The 15,120-nt window shown below is 40.8% G+C and overlaps 1 protein-coding gene across 4 annotated transcripts in view; it reads right to left on the bottom strand.

Moving 5' to 3' along the window:
• Positions 1-11,706, bottom strand: part of MEF2C (myocyte enhancer factor 2C) — a 222,369-nt gene extending 210,663 nt beyond the window's left edge. For all 4 annotated transcript variants that reach the window (XM_089493437.1, XM_089493446.1, XM_089493421.1 and 1 more), the window contains exon 1: positions 11,534-11,706. The gene's annotated coding sequence lies outside the window, so the exon portion shown is untranslated. The remainder of the gene's footprint in view (positions 1-11,533) is intronic.
• Between the last annotated feature and the right edge of the window lie 3,414 nt (positions 11,707-15,120).

Genomic DNA, 15,120 nt, shown 5'->3' with positions numbered 1-15,120 from the left:
AGAAACTTTCCAGAATTTGACAGAACTTGTGAAAGTTATACATTTGTGTTTTTTTTAAAAGGGGGGGGGGGAGAGGAAATTTCTTGAGTTTTATTTTTGATCCTTGGTATCTCTATACCTTGTCTTGTGAGGCCTTTTCATATTGTGTTGGGATTCCACTTTAATTGCCATGACAACATTTCACAAAATCCTGGGATTTCCAGTTTAGGGACATTTAGAGTTAAAAGCCAGAGAGCTCCAGTGCTCCGCCAAACTATAAACACCAGGGTTTCATAGGAAGCAGCCAAGACAGTTAAAGTGGATTCATAGTGCTAGACGTTTTTCCAAACCAGTTTCCATTTGTTTTTGTTCCTCTGGATTTAGGGCCGATCCAGACCTGTCCAGAGATACCACCAGCAGGGCTTGTTTTATGTGGCTGAAACTGAAAAGCAGCTGACAAGTCACACTTGTGTTTGGGAGTCACATTACAAGTTCCAGGGCTCTTGTGGCCACTAGCAAGAATTCATTTGTAGGGAGGATAAAATTAGCATTGGCCCCCATGGCCTTCAACAATGTGTTGCCTCCTCCATAGTAAAAAGTGATATTAAAAGCTGCCAGGGAGAAGAAACTACTGAGAAAGATAAGTTTTTTAAAGGCCTCATGCAGCACTGTAGTCTTGTTGTTGCTGTTGTGCGCCTTCAAGTTGTTTCTGACTTACGATGACCCTAAGGTGAACCCATCTTTCTTGGCAATTTTCTTCAGAAGGGGTTTATCATTGTCATCCTCTGAGGCTGAGACAGTGTGATTCACCCAAGGTCACTCAATGGGGTTCCCTGGCTGAGCAAGGATTGGAACCCTGGTCTCCAGAGTCCTTGTCCAATGCTCCAACCATTATGCTGTGCTGGCTCTCTTGCATTCGCTTAATTTTGTCCCCCATGCTATTTAACATTTACATGAAGCCGCTGGGAGAGATCATCCGGAGACACGGGGCGCGGTGTTATCAGTACGCTGATGACACCCAAATATGTTTCTCTGTGTCTCCGACTGATGCAGTGACCAGAGATGGCATCTCTCCTCTAAATGCCTGTCTGGAGTCGGTAATGGGCTGGATGAGGGAGAACAGACTCAGTTTGAATCCAGAGAAAACGGAAGTACTCGTGATAGGTTCCCCGGGCCCAGGGATGGATATTTGTCCACCTGTCCTGAACGGGGTCACGCTCCCCCTGAAGGACTCAGTTCTCAGTCTGGGGTGCTTCTGAATTCGTCGCTTCACCTTACATCTCAGGTGAATGCAACGGTCAGGAGTACCTGTTATCAGCTTTGGCTGATATGCCAGCTGTGACCCTACCTGAGCCGGGGGGGGGGGGGGACCTTGAAACGGTGGTACATGCTCTGGTAACTTCTCGGTTGGATTTCTGTAATGCGCTCTACATGGGGCAACCCTCGTACCAAATTCTGAAGCTACAATTGGTTCAGAATATGGCAGCAAGGCTGGTCACTGGATGTTCCAGGACTAGCCATATAACACCTATATTGCAAGATCTACATTGGCTGCCTATTCGCTTCCGGGCGCAATACAAGGTGTTGGTTATGACCTATAAAGCCCTAAATGGCTTGGGCCCAGGGTACTTGGAGGACCGCCTCTCCCCATACAGTCCGCCCCGCACTCTCAGATCGGGCGGAAAACATCTATTAAGAGTTCCTAAGGCAAGGTTTGTGTCTTCTTCACAAAGGGCATTTTCCATCGTGGCTCCCCAGACCTGGAACTCTTTGCCCAACGAGCTCTGCTCAGCAACCTCCCTAGATCTCTTTAGGAAAAATCTGAAGACCTTTCTTTTCCGTCAAGCCTTTCCCCATGTGCCTTGATGTTATTCTTTCTCTCCCTTGTGCTTATTGTTGATCCAGCTAATTCGTTGTATGGTTTTTAATTGGTTTTTAGATTGTGAATTGATTGTATGAAATGTTTTAGGATACTTTGTATTGTTTTTCAAATTGGTATTGTGGGTTTTTGTATTATTGGGTTATGGGTTGATGTATTGTAGTGTTTTTGATGGTGATTTTTGTAAACCGCTGTGATCTGTAAGGAATAGCGGTATAGAAATAAAATTTCATTCATTCATTCATTCAAAAGAGGGTGGCAGGTGGGGTTAGTTTTTTCACAAATTTGAAAGACTTCTTCACCAGTCCATTCCACTTTAAATTAAAAAAAAAAAAAAACCCAACCCACAGCTCATTCGGAGAGTTGTAGTAACTTTTAATATTTTGTGACAATCCAAAATCATAAGGAATGTATTAGGGGCCTGGATTCCTTCACTGTTGTGGGCTGGATTAGATAGCCCTTGGGATCCCTATGATTCTGTGTTTCCAGGGAGCAGCCCCTGCTGATGTCATTAAGTATGATACATTAAATCCCTAAACTACACATGGACAGATTATGACAAATATGTCAAAATTAACACACACAGACACACACAGTATAACATATGAGGAAATACAAGCATGCACACACAAACACACATTTGAAAACACACATTTGGATACAGTTCTCTCATTGTGATAAGTTTTTCTCCTCATCCTGAAGACCCAAGAAAAGGGGGCAGACCATGAGATACGGAAACCCTAAGGTGAATCAAAAAGTTGGGCCTGGGTAGAAGTAGTGAATCACAACTCACAGAATCCCCCCCCCTCCATCCTGCTGCATCCACACTGCAGAAACAATCCAGTTTGACCCCACTTTAACTGCCATGACTTAATAGTATGGACGTCTGGGAACTGTAGTTTGTTGAATTCCATAGCGTTGAGCTATGACAGTTAAAGTGAGGTCAAACTGGATTGTTTCTGCAGTGTGGATGAAGCCTCTGTGAGAGCTATTGGGAAGTGGGACAAATATAAAAAAGAGAGGCATGTCTGTTTGATGGTTAGAGAGAGCCAGTCAAAAATAAAGATATGGCCAGTTAGGAAATGAGATAGGACCAGTAAGGAAGAGTGGAACTGATAAGATTTGAATAGGTGTCTTGGGAGTGGAGAACATGAAGACAGTTCAGGAAGAAGAGTTGCTTTGCTTGAAACTGAATCCTGTGTACTGTGTGTGAAACTAGCATATATTTGTTGTATTTGTTACATTGTAAAACCTTTACTGTTTTTATTTTCTAGATCCCTGTCTAGATGCTTTAATTTAAGAATTAACAGCACAAACTTATCTTGCTCTACCCCATTGGCTCTACTGATCAGTCCATTCACTTGTCCAGGTTAATGGTCATCTTGAGGTCCATGTACCAGATCCAGGGAGAGATCTTGAGAGTAAAGGGGTAAGGTGAGTGATAGGAGCCCAAGGGTGGGAACTGGAGGTGGGTGGGTTTCAACCTGGATAGAGACTCCATTACAACTCGTATAACATATTCTTCTGCTTCTCACACTTGGTGGCTTTTTAGATGACAAAGAACATGGCTATCATGTGCAGAGCTCTGCAGAATTTGAAAATAACCCAGATGGTTAGGAGGTATATAGGCTTCTTCCACCCTTTGCAGCAGAAATGGAGAAAAAAAAGCAATCTTTCAGATGTGGTTGAACTGCAACTTCAGTTGTTCTTGCCGATGTTGGTGAGAAATGCTGGCATTAAATAACTTTGTTTGGTGTGTATGTGTGTGTGTATGTGCACAATTTGCATCCCTCCTTCACAGTGAAATGTTCATATAGAGCAGGGGTCAGCAACCTCCGGCCCGCGGGCTGGATGCGGCCCACGGAGGCCTGCCGCCTGGCCCCGGCTTCTGTTGCCGCTGCCGCCACCGCGGCCGCCCGTCACGGCTTTTTGCCACTCTGGGTGCCACCATTTTGGGCGGCAAAATGGCGGCGCCTATAGCCCCAGAGGCCGCTATGGGTGCCGCCATTTTGCCGCCCAAAATGGCGGCGCCCAGAGCAGCGAAAAGCCGTGATGGGTGGCCGCGGCGGCAGCGGCGTCAGGCCTCTAGGAGGCCCGCTGCCGTCTCTGGGGCCCTCCAGGAGGGCTCCGAGGGCAGCAGGGGGCCTCTGGGAGGCCCACTGCCGTCTCTGGGGCCCTCCAGGACAGCTCCGAGGGCGGCAGGGGGCCTCTGGGGGGCCCGCTGCCGTCTCTGGGGCCCTCCAGGAGGGCTCCGAGGGCGGCAGGGGGCCTCTGGGGGCCCGCTGCCGTCTCTGGGGCCCTCCAGGAGGGCTCTGAGGGTGGCAGGGGGCCTCTGGGGGGCCCTTTGTTGGCTCTGGGGCCCTCCAGGAGGGCTCCAAGGGCAGCAGGGGGCCTCTGGGAGGCCCGCTGCCATCTCTGGGGCCCTCCAGGAGGGCTCCGAGGGTGGCAGGGGGCCTCTGGGGGGCCCGCTGCCGTCTCTGGGGCCCTCCAGGAGAGCTCCGAAGGTGGCAGGGGGCCTCTGGGAGGCCTGGTGCCATTGCTGGGGCCCTCCATGAGGGCTCCGAGAGCAGCAGGGGGCCTCTGGGAGGCCCGGTGCCATCGCTGGGGCCCTCCAGGGGGCCCTCCAGCGCTGGCGGCCCCCACCAGCTTTTTTGCCGGTCTCTGACGGGGCCTGGGGCCTGTCAGGGGCCAGCAAAGATGGGGAGGCCTGGCCCCCGGAGGGTGGAAGCTCCGCCCCAGGCATGTGGCCCCACCCCTGGAGGGTGGAAGCTCCACCCCCGGCACGTGGCCCCACCCCAGAGGGTTGAAGCTCCACCCCCGGCTTCGGCCCCCCAGTCGCCTGAGGGACAGCAACCCAGGCCCCGGCTCAAAAAGGTTGCCTACCCCTGATATAGAGCAATTGCATGATAGCACAATGCAACTCCTGCTATGGCCCTGCCCTGCTTAGAAGCATATTTAGCCTAATGGCAAATCCAGCCTGAAAGACAGCTGTCTCTAAAGGTGAGATGACTTGCAAAACAAAAACACTAATCGCTGTAAAGGTTTCATGGCTTTGCAAACCACAAAACTTTCAGTATTAGTAAGAGGTATCTGAAACAGTTAAACAAGCCAGCATTTGTATCAGGGGACACAACACAAGCTTGTAGGAATGAGGACAAATACTGTATTGGGAATGGAGGAGGGGGGAACCAACCAATCAAGCAGACCAAAAAAACAGGAAGCTGTGTGAATTGAAAAGATTATACTACAGTCTATTCGGGTACAGAAATTTAGATGTTAATAAACTCAGTGAAACAATGTAGCAAAAAAGTACTGTACTGTATAATAAATACTCTGTGGGCAGTAAGAGGAGGGAGGCGGGGTGGCAGGCGTGTGGGTCTGATGTAAAAGCAAGAGGGGCTGATTGGGAGTAAAATGCGCAGCATCTCTCGGGTCCAAAACACACTGGAGAAATAATCCAGTTTGAAACCGTTTTAACTGCCCTGGCTCAGTGCCAGTGAATCCTGGGAATTGTAGTTTATTGTGGCACCAGAGCTCTCTTGATGGAGAGGACTCAATGCCTCAAAAAACTATAGTTCCCAGAATTCCCTAGCACCAAGCAAGGGCAGTTAAAGTGGTCCCAAACTGGATTATTTCTGCAGTGTGTTTTGAACCTTCAGTTATCATGTCCTGGGGCTGACTGAGGATTTCTGAGGAGTCTCATCCCCAAAAAGTAACTTTTCTAAGCTCCTTTTTCTTCCAAACAGGGGCAAACTGAATTTCTCATGCTGAATACATCAGAAACATTACTTTGAGTACAACACTGTTTTATTTAGCTATAAAGACTACTAATGCATAATGCATAGTCCACAAAATAAGACTACTAATGCATAAATATATACATACATATGAGAACCAGTGTGCTATAGTGGTTTGAGTGTTGGATTAGGACACTGGGAGGCCCGAGTTCAAATCCCCAATCAGCCATGGAAACCCACTGGGTGACCTTGGGCAAGTCACACACTCTCAGCCTCAGAGGAAGGCAAAGACCCTCTGAACAAATTCTGCCAAGAAACCCCCATGATAGGGTCACGGTAGGGTTGCAATCTGTCAGAAATTACTTGAGGGCACACAACAAGAAAAGACATAAAACTGAGCATTTGAAATATCATCCAACATTGTTTTAAAAACCCACAGGTAAGTGCTTGTAGGTGGAATCACAATATCTACAATGTATTACATTCTCAGGCAAGAAATATATATATATTAAACGTGCATAGCTCTAAAGGCATTTACCCAGAAGTGAGGCCCATTAAATTCAATCTCATATCCCCTTAGCAGGGAGTCTTATCGAATTCAATGTGACTTACTTCTGAATAAAATAACATTCTCTCTCTCACACACAAAACCATCAACGTTCATTGGAACCAAATGAATTATATTTTCTAAATCACCAGTCATTTTCCAGGAATGCTTGAAGCCATTGAAATTAAATTGCAATTACTGAATTGTTTTTATTATTAGGAGTTTCATTAGTTACACAACAGGTTAAAACCCCTCAGCAGTTTTAGTATGATATTATACATGCCTACTTAGATGTAAGTCCCACTGACATGAATGCCACTTATTCTCAGTTGAGTGATATAGGATTGCCAGTTTATGGTATAGAGCCATTTCCCAAGTAAATATTACTTTAGAGAAATAGCCAGAAAGAAAATAAAATCCACCGGTATACAGTTCCCTTTGCAAGTAATTTATTTAAACATCAGAAAATGCTGTGGATATAATTGACAAAAATAAGTGTGAGCTTTGTATGAACTTCAGTTAGATCTTGGTTTCATCTTACTATGTGGCTTTCCTCAATATCAAGGATTCTGTCTCCATTTCACTCTCTGCTTGTCCATTTCCACTGTCAGAGGATTGTGCCTTTAATTCTGTTATATTAAAAGTCACACAAAATCCATAGTTCTACACCCCAATATGTTTTCTGTATAATTTATACTGATCAAGGAAAATAGCTCTGGAAACCATTCCAACACAACACACCGAAGGGCCAGTTTAAAACAGAATATGTCATAATTTGTTAAACAAGGCTTTGGTGTATGAGTCTTTTCTATGTCACATTAGGCTCTTTTCACTCCTCACTCCTCTCCTCTTGAATTTCTGATTTTTTTCAGGTGGCTATTTATATTATTTTTAAAATTTAATGTATACCTGTTCTTTTTACCAAAAAAAGGACACTCAGCTGTGCTTATATTTTGCAACTGATATTGTTGTGTGTGTTCCCTGTGCTATATGGCATGGAAATGGAGGAGTCAAATAGAAAAGAGTTGGCAGAAGAATTAAAATCTGATGTTTGAGTTGGTCATGAAAGATGGAAAATTAAGTGGGTGAAAAGATATTTTGAAGGAAGAAGGGGAGTCAAATAATGATGAATCTGACAAACTATCAAGAAAATCTTTAACTTTAGGGATTAAGGGGAATTCATAATCAGAGAGTATATATGGCTATCAGTGAGTATGAAAAAATCCATCCTCTGTTTTGGAAATAATTAATCAATGGTGACTCCTTTTGAGTGATCCTTTATGCTTACTTACTTTTAAATACAAAGAAAAAAAGAACAGACGAAACACGTCTATTGGTTCAAATTAACCATAATTTATTCTAAAAGACACCAACTAGTCTATAATGGGTAACAGTTCTTTCTGGGGTTAGTAACTTCCTAGACCATGTCATCATCTAATACCTGAGCAATTCTAGTAAAACGGTTGGCACATAAATATTTTGCACCTTGATAATTGTTTGTATTTATTGAGAGCTTCCTCTCACCATTAAAAGCTAAATCCCATGTTTGTCTCTACTACACCAGAGCCACTAAAACAAATAGGACTTGATGTAACAAATGTCATTTGTTTCAGGTGGTCTATTCTAGTTGGAGCCAACCCTGGATTTATCCCTTCATGAGCACAGGCATCAGCACTGGGTGGAAATTGCTAACATATACTGGTTCTGTGTCTCTGTCATTGACATTTTGAAAAGGATAGTTTGCAAGAAAATGGAACAAATACACTTAAAATAGGTTTAAGGAGAGGAGAACAATTCTTCTTAACTGTTTTTGAATTCATAATTCACTTGAATTTAGTAATGCTGTTCTGTTTCTGTGCTGAAGCAAAGGAGAGAAAGTAAGGTATAATTCACTTTGAAAATATGTAATATATCTTTGGCTTACTATAATTGGAATAAAGAATAGCATACATATGTCCATTGCATTACAGTCTTTGCCAATGGGTCGTGGTTAAAGGCCATACGTACATGCACTCTGGAAGAACTGACTCCCATTCCCATTCAATTTTTTTATGGTAAAGACAAATATGTAGTAAAAAATTAAACTAGGTTATCTCTCCAATCAGAACTTGCAAATGTTACCCTTTCGAGTACAACTTCTAGAATACCCAAAGCAAATGTGGCCACTACTGGATTAGAGACTCTGGAAATTTAGTCCAAAAATATTTTTTTCAAGCTGTCTTCCAACATTTGTTTTGTTTTAAAACCATAGGAATGAATGGGAAAAGATCTATAAGGTTAGAAATATCTGGAAATCTGAATGGACAAAGCTTATGAACCCCCCCAAAAAAACTTTTATGAATCTCATATGGATACCTCTTTGAATGTCCAAATTGGTATTAGGGAAAGCAACTGGTTTTGAAAGGCATAATATTCTTGGAAGTTCTCAAGTGAAAATCCCACTGACATGAATGACAGAGTCACAAGGCCATTTTTTTCATATGTCTTGACCACAAGAACTTCACACTACACCAAACCCAATATCTTCTGAATATCAGATACAACACAAACAATTACTGAAGATTAGACATGGAAAGAAATCTCTAATAATTAATCATGAAGGGAGTTTCTGGAATGTCCTTCCTTGCAGTGTTTTATGCAAATCCTATCTGTGTGTGTAATGCTAGAGAATAGGGGTTGGATTCAATTTTGTGATGGGTGAGTATTAAGTTTCTATCAAACCATATAGATACAAATATTAACTAAAATTAGTATTTGATGTACTTCAAAAGGCACCTAAATAGCAATGTTTGACTTTATTATCTTATTTATAAATAATTATATGGGGTGACTAGCAATTTAGAATGTGAGTGGTAGTGCTGTTTGTTAGGAATGTCAATTTAAAGACAGAAAAGGCCCTTTTAATATTAATCCATCAGTCCATTAATATCAGTTATATGTTTATGCTTTTATTTAGTATGGTACAAGTATCTAAAGGGGGTGATAAAGGTTAATCAAGTTAGTTAAACACAAGTAACAGTCGCAACTATTTCTGATTCCTAATTGGAATTTTTTGGTGGGTTTTAATCTGTCATTTAAAAAAATTACTACTTCAGGTGAAACAAAATAGGTTAATTTTTAAAAAAAACAGAAGGAACTGAAGGGAAAAAAATCTATTTACCATGATTTTAATTAAATGAGTCACATTAACAGATGCTCAGGTGCTTAGAATGCCATAAAAAGAAACAGAATAACTTATTGAAAAAAATAGTTTGAAAGCTAACATTTTTGTTAAACGTTTGATACTGAACAGTTCTGGGATTTAAAAAAAGAACCTTGGTTTTTTTAACAACACTTTTTTGAATTATTAGTTCTTCATGAGACTGGATATGGTAGAATTTCTGAGAATAACAAGCAATCCTATACAGGACTAGTTATGCAGAGGAATAATGAATGTAATGGCATTTGCTCCCAGGGAAGTGTTTATAGGACCACAGGATAAATGTGTTGAGAATCACATTCTAGATAAAAAAAAAAAAAAAAACTATTAGGTATCTGAGACAGTCAGTTTTAACCACATATTTGTGTATCATTCTATAGCAGAGCAGTGTAATCTATGCTTGTTTACTCAGAGTTATGAACAGTTGAATTCAGTGGGACTTACTTTCAGCTAAGGGTGTATGGTACATTCAGGTCAGAGGAAACTTGGACCTTTAGCTTTATTGAATGGCTTTTGGAGTGACAGATAATATTATTTATACTTTTTTTCCTTGAACAAAAATTGTGGTGGTGTATGGAATTAATGACCTTCAGTGGCAGTTAACAAATCATAAACTCTCCTTGCAAATGTCTGTACTTGTGGTATTCAGCCTGGGCAGCTGCATGGTTTTCAAACAGATATAAAGACAAATCAGCTGTTCTAAGTGCTTCACTTAAAAAAAAAAAAAAGAACAAGACAGAAAGAGAGACAACCTGACCAGCAACGTAATTCTAAACACTAGTTTCTTGTGACAAATAAGATTCAGGGAAATTGAGTGGGTTTACTTTCACAAAAAAATGTGCCAGATCTACAATGGTAAGAACTGGGTCCATATTTCTTGATATCAGTATCCCATGGACTTTATGCTTTGTAGATAGGGAATCACACCAATACTTCTCAAGCAAAATCTTTTAAAAATCATTGAACTATACAAGCTTTAAAATCCCTGTGCTGTGGGGATATGCATTCTTATTTTCCAAGCAGAATAACCTCCAGTGCCAAATTAATGTCATAATTTATCTATCTGTTGTTCAGTGCTCTTTAAACTTGCATGCCAGGAAAAATTTCAGTTGGAATCTGGTTATTAAAAGTAATTTCATATGTTTATATTTTGTATATAGTCTTAGTTTTGGGCTTTCTAAAACACAAACAAAAAACACCCCCCCCAAAAAAAAACTTGATTACTTATTTACAGAAATGCTTTCAATTTGTTTGACAGTTTGCAAGAACTGCTATGAAGTATAGTTAAAAGCACAAGCTTTTGTGAAAACAGAAATTCAACATAAAAAAATTCTGTCATCCCAAAATATGCCTTAGCATTTGATCTTTTTTTCCCACGTCTTTGTGATAATTAAAATAAGATTGTCCTGAAATGTGTTCTCCCTTCAGTCTCTAACAGCAGTGGCTTAGTAGTGTTACAAAGTTAACAATTGTGTACGCAGCAGGACACAGAATGGACTTCAAATGACAGCAATGTAAAATAAAAATAATAATTAAAAAAATCACAGTTACATTTCTGAATAACTTTTGTTTCACAATCCAGCTTCTTTTCTTGGCGAATTCAGCAGCAGTTCCATATGACTGCCTTTTGACTACTAAGTGAAGCATTTGAAAATGAAAATATCTTCTACATTTATCCTCCTTTAATTGAAAAGTTAGTTTTGATATGGCTCTTGAAAGGACATTCGAAAATATGGACTGGTCAGACAAAAATAGCAGTATAGGTACAGTGTGAGCAGGGAAACCACAACCCCAAAAGCAATTTGATGTTTTTATTTTTCACTTCAAAATCCAAAGAAGGAAAGTAATTCTCAGAGATGGGTGGGAAAGATATGTACAGTATTCTGTTTTCCCCACCTAGTTCTTCTTCATAATTAAATATGTATATTCTGAGTATTTATATCCACCAGGGTTTGCTTCCAAAAAAGCAACAGAACTTGGACCTTGCTTTGGAAAGTAAATTTTGTTAAAGCAATCACAAGAAAGGTGAATGCTACCAAATGCATCTCCTTTAAAAAGTAAAGTATTTGAAAACTCACCTGTGGACCTGGATCATAAAAATGGCACTAGGATAGAAAGAGCAGATCCCCTCTATCTATCCATTTACATAAGTATATTAGAAAAAACAACATTTTATATACATAAAAACTCACCAGTGCCCTTCTTCTCCAGGAAGATGTACCCGTCAGCACCTGCTGAGGGCTTCGGTGATTAAACTGACAGGTAAAAAATTCCTGTAGAATAAAGCCAGACCAGCTGGCTTTGAAGAGAAACCCCCCAGTTTGGGTTCTGTTGCCTCACTCACCCTCTGCTACAAAGGCAGGGACTTTTTCCCCTTCGCTGTTGACCTGTAAGATGCGTGATTTCCATGCACAAGTGTCTGGCAGGCCTAGGCCCACCTGCTCCTGTCACTCTAGAGTAAATTTAGCTGTAAAAGGTATCACTGACAACCAGACCTTTGTCAGCTCTGGCAAAAGAACATAGAATTACTCTCTCCACAAAGCATGCTCTTAAGTTCAATTGGAAAATATCAAATCAGTTGCCTGATCCAAAATTCACTCCTTTAGAGGAAATAAAATGAAATGTCTTTCAGATGGCCAATAATAATAATAATTAATAATTTAAAAAAATCAAAAGCAGGGGAACTCTTCCCTTACAGTGATGGTAGAAACTTCATTTCCAAGAATAACTTTTAGAACAGGACAACGTTTTGTATTTTAAATTGCTGCTGGAAGGAAATGTCTGTAAAAAAATGGAAACAGAGCTCCCGTCATTCAGGTTATTAAACAGTGCTAAGTATTAAAGTGGATTGCTTTCTTTTTTTGTTCTCACTTTTATCCAGAGAAATGTTAGAAACTGAAAACTTCTCAAAGTGGAGTCAATAAGCTCACTCCCCAAATTAGAAAGTATGTCTTGTTGCGAGACTGCATGCCAGAATTACACATTTATGCCATGGAGGCCTCGAAAAAGCTAAGAACAAGACACATTTCACAAAGTTGCTAACGTTTAAGGAAACACGCTAATCCTTGGAGCATACACTTTGGATATTTTTCTTCTTCCTGAATAGCTCCATTACGGTAAGAACTTTTGTTTCTGCCTTGCCTGCTACTGTTGTTCATTTGCTCCCCCCATGCCCCCTTAGGAAAAGTGGTATACTTGAAATTCTAGAAAGGAATCTGGCCCTGCCCCTTACTAGTTTGCCTATATATATATATATATATATATATTCATATCAGGAGCATAATGCCAGGGAACTAAGCTGCTGTCTGTACAACTGAGTCCTCTTCTTCATGAATTTGGCAGGAAACACTGCAAACTAGTTGATGCCATGTCCCCTCTGCTATTGAGTTAAAGAGGTCTGAAGGAGAGAAAGGGAACTAGGGATTTTGGCTGGGGGGAAAGTCTGGGTCACAGGCCTTTTGTCAAATAAACAAGCTTCCTATTTACTTATTTCACATAAACAGCTACTCACCAAACTATTTCTCTGCAGGGTACCACTTTTGGATAAAAACATGGACCTGATTGGCATCATCTAGTATCCATGGAAACATGGTAAGTACCTCTCTCTGAGTGAATGTCTCTTATTCAAGATTTAAAGGCTGAGTACTGGGTAAGTGAGTGTTTTCATTTAATAATTATATGGGAGATACTTTTTTAGAAGCTTGCTAAGGGGAAACAGGTTCTTGGTTGTTGCGTGCACCATAACAAAACCCTTATGTTTTCGTGTGTGTGTGTGTGTGTGTGTGCATAATATCTCATATGTTGGGGTTCAACTCTTCCATCCATCCTTTTTAATACACACACACACACACACACACACACACTTCTTTAACTACTAACAAATGGGAGTTTAAATCTTAATGAAGGTCCATTACTGTTAGAAAGTAGCACTTCTACATTTTTGTTTTGTTTTGTCTTGTCAGGCAGTGCTCTCATCATGGTACATTAAATTCCCCCACTTCCAAAGTAAATAAAATACACAGATTATAAAGAAGATTTTTAAAGCTATTCTAAAATTTAGCATTAGGTCATAAAATTATCCAAGTGATATTCTTGAACAGAAGGAGAGGCTAGAACTGCAGACACTGTTTTTGAAATTAGCCATGTAGAAATTATGTGTGTATGTGGCAGAAGAAGAGGGAAGGGTGTTGTGATGTTTTTATCTTGCTGTACACCGCTGTGATCTTTGGAACAGCGGTATAGAAATAAATTATTATTATTATTATTATTATTATTATTATTATTATTATTATTATATGGATAGGCTTCAATCTTGGGCATATTTGTGCATATAAGCATAGTTTTGAAAAGTTTCTTCTTTGGGCTAAAGTTCCCAGAAGCCCCCAGTCATTGTGAGATCTAATGATGATCCGATTTTATCCCAAACAGTTTGTTAATAGAAAACAGGGCCTTGCACACTTTTATTACCATTGTTTTTGGCTCTAGTCTAGGTCGATCTCTTGGAAACTTGACTAACTTATGTTCACCTGTAAGTGGACTTTGAGCTTGTTTGAAGGTACTAGTAGGGGGTTGTATACCCTTGACCAAACAATGGTATACTCATATCTGGGATGGTCATCCTCTTCCATTGAGCACACAGCTTCAGGTGTGACATACATGGAGCACTGTGAGAGGAAGGGGACACCCTCCTAGCTAGCCAGATCAGCTGAATCAATGGTGATCAAGCGGTGTGTGAGAGAGAGATGTCACAGCCAGATTATTCTCACATCTAAGGGGAGATACAGATGGGCAGAAAAGAGTGCAAAGACGTCACCTTTTTCTGCCCCAGATCATTGCCACGGCAACTGCACAGGTGTGGCAACAATCTACCCCAAAAAGGAACTGCAAAAAGCAGCTCATTTCCACACTGCTGCCAAGGAGCCATTAGTGCCCTTGGAGCGGCATGGTGACATCTCTTGTGCACCGTCCCATTTGGACGTGGCGCACAAGGCATGTCATCAGTGTGTGCAGCATATGGATTTGCACATGCCCAAAATGGTGCCGGGAGAGTGTGGAGCGTGCAGATGTTTCCCGCTCCTGAGCCGTAATTTTGGCTGCAGGCTGCCACAAAGTGACAGTCTGCACTGGGCCTAAGTCCACAAGTGTTTCCTATCAATTGATGCCATTTTCTTGAGAACAAAGGACCTACCAACTGGCAATCATGTGTTTGGAAACTTTCAAATACTTGTGCCTTTTAAAATAAGCCCTTGATCCAGATTCAATGCAACAATTTGAATTTGATTTGATAATGCAAGGATCTCCATCATTATATTTCTGTGGTAGAATATTCTAAACTCTATCCCAAAGAAAATCTGCCTAAATCTGATATTGTACACACAAGTATTTTTTTTCTTGTGCACACTTTGTGGGGAACAAGTTTGATATATATGGTTTTATGTCTTTTTTTGGTTAAGGATAGTATTATTTTAATACAGTTATATTCTGTTCATAGGCTTGTAAGTCTTGGGATGATGGGCAGGAAACAGAAACTGAAGATTAAAAAATACTAGTAAAATAAATAAGAACCTGGTAACCACAGAAATGTCCAAAAATGTCTTTGAATGTGAAGATATCATAAGACAAGGCAGAAAATTACAAAAGATTTTAACAGTATGAGTTCTGGTACAATTCCAGCGGCAAGGAATTGAACTACCTCTTTAGAGGTTTGCACTCTGCTGAGAGTTATCAATCTGTTACCATTGAAAATGAAATATCTTCTTGAAAATTAGCTTCATGTTGC

Source organism: Sceloporus occidentalis, unplaced genomic scaffold (genome assembly GCF_023333645.1).
Source record: "Sceloporus occidentalis isolate IW3139 unplaced genomic scaffold, rSceOcc1.0.p SCAF_1, whole genome shotgun sequence".
NCBI lineage: Eukaryota > Metazoa > Chordata > Lepidosauria > Squamata > Phrynosomatidae > Sceloporus > Sceloporus occidentalis.
Note: the sequence above shows the minus strand (reverse complement) of the source record. Positions and strands in the feature narration are given on the sequence as shown.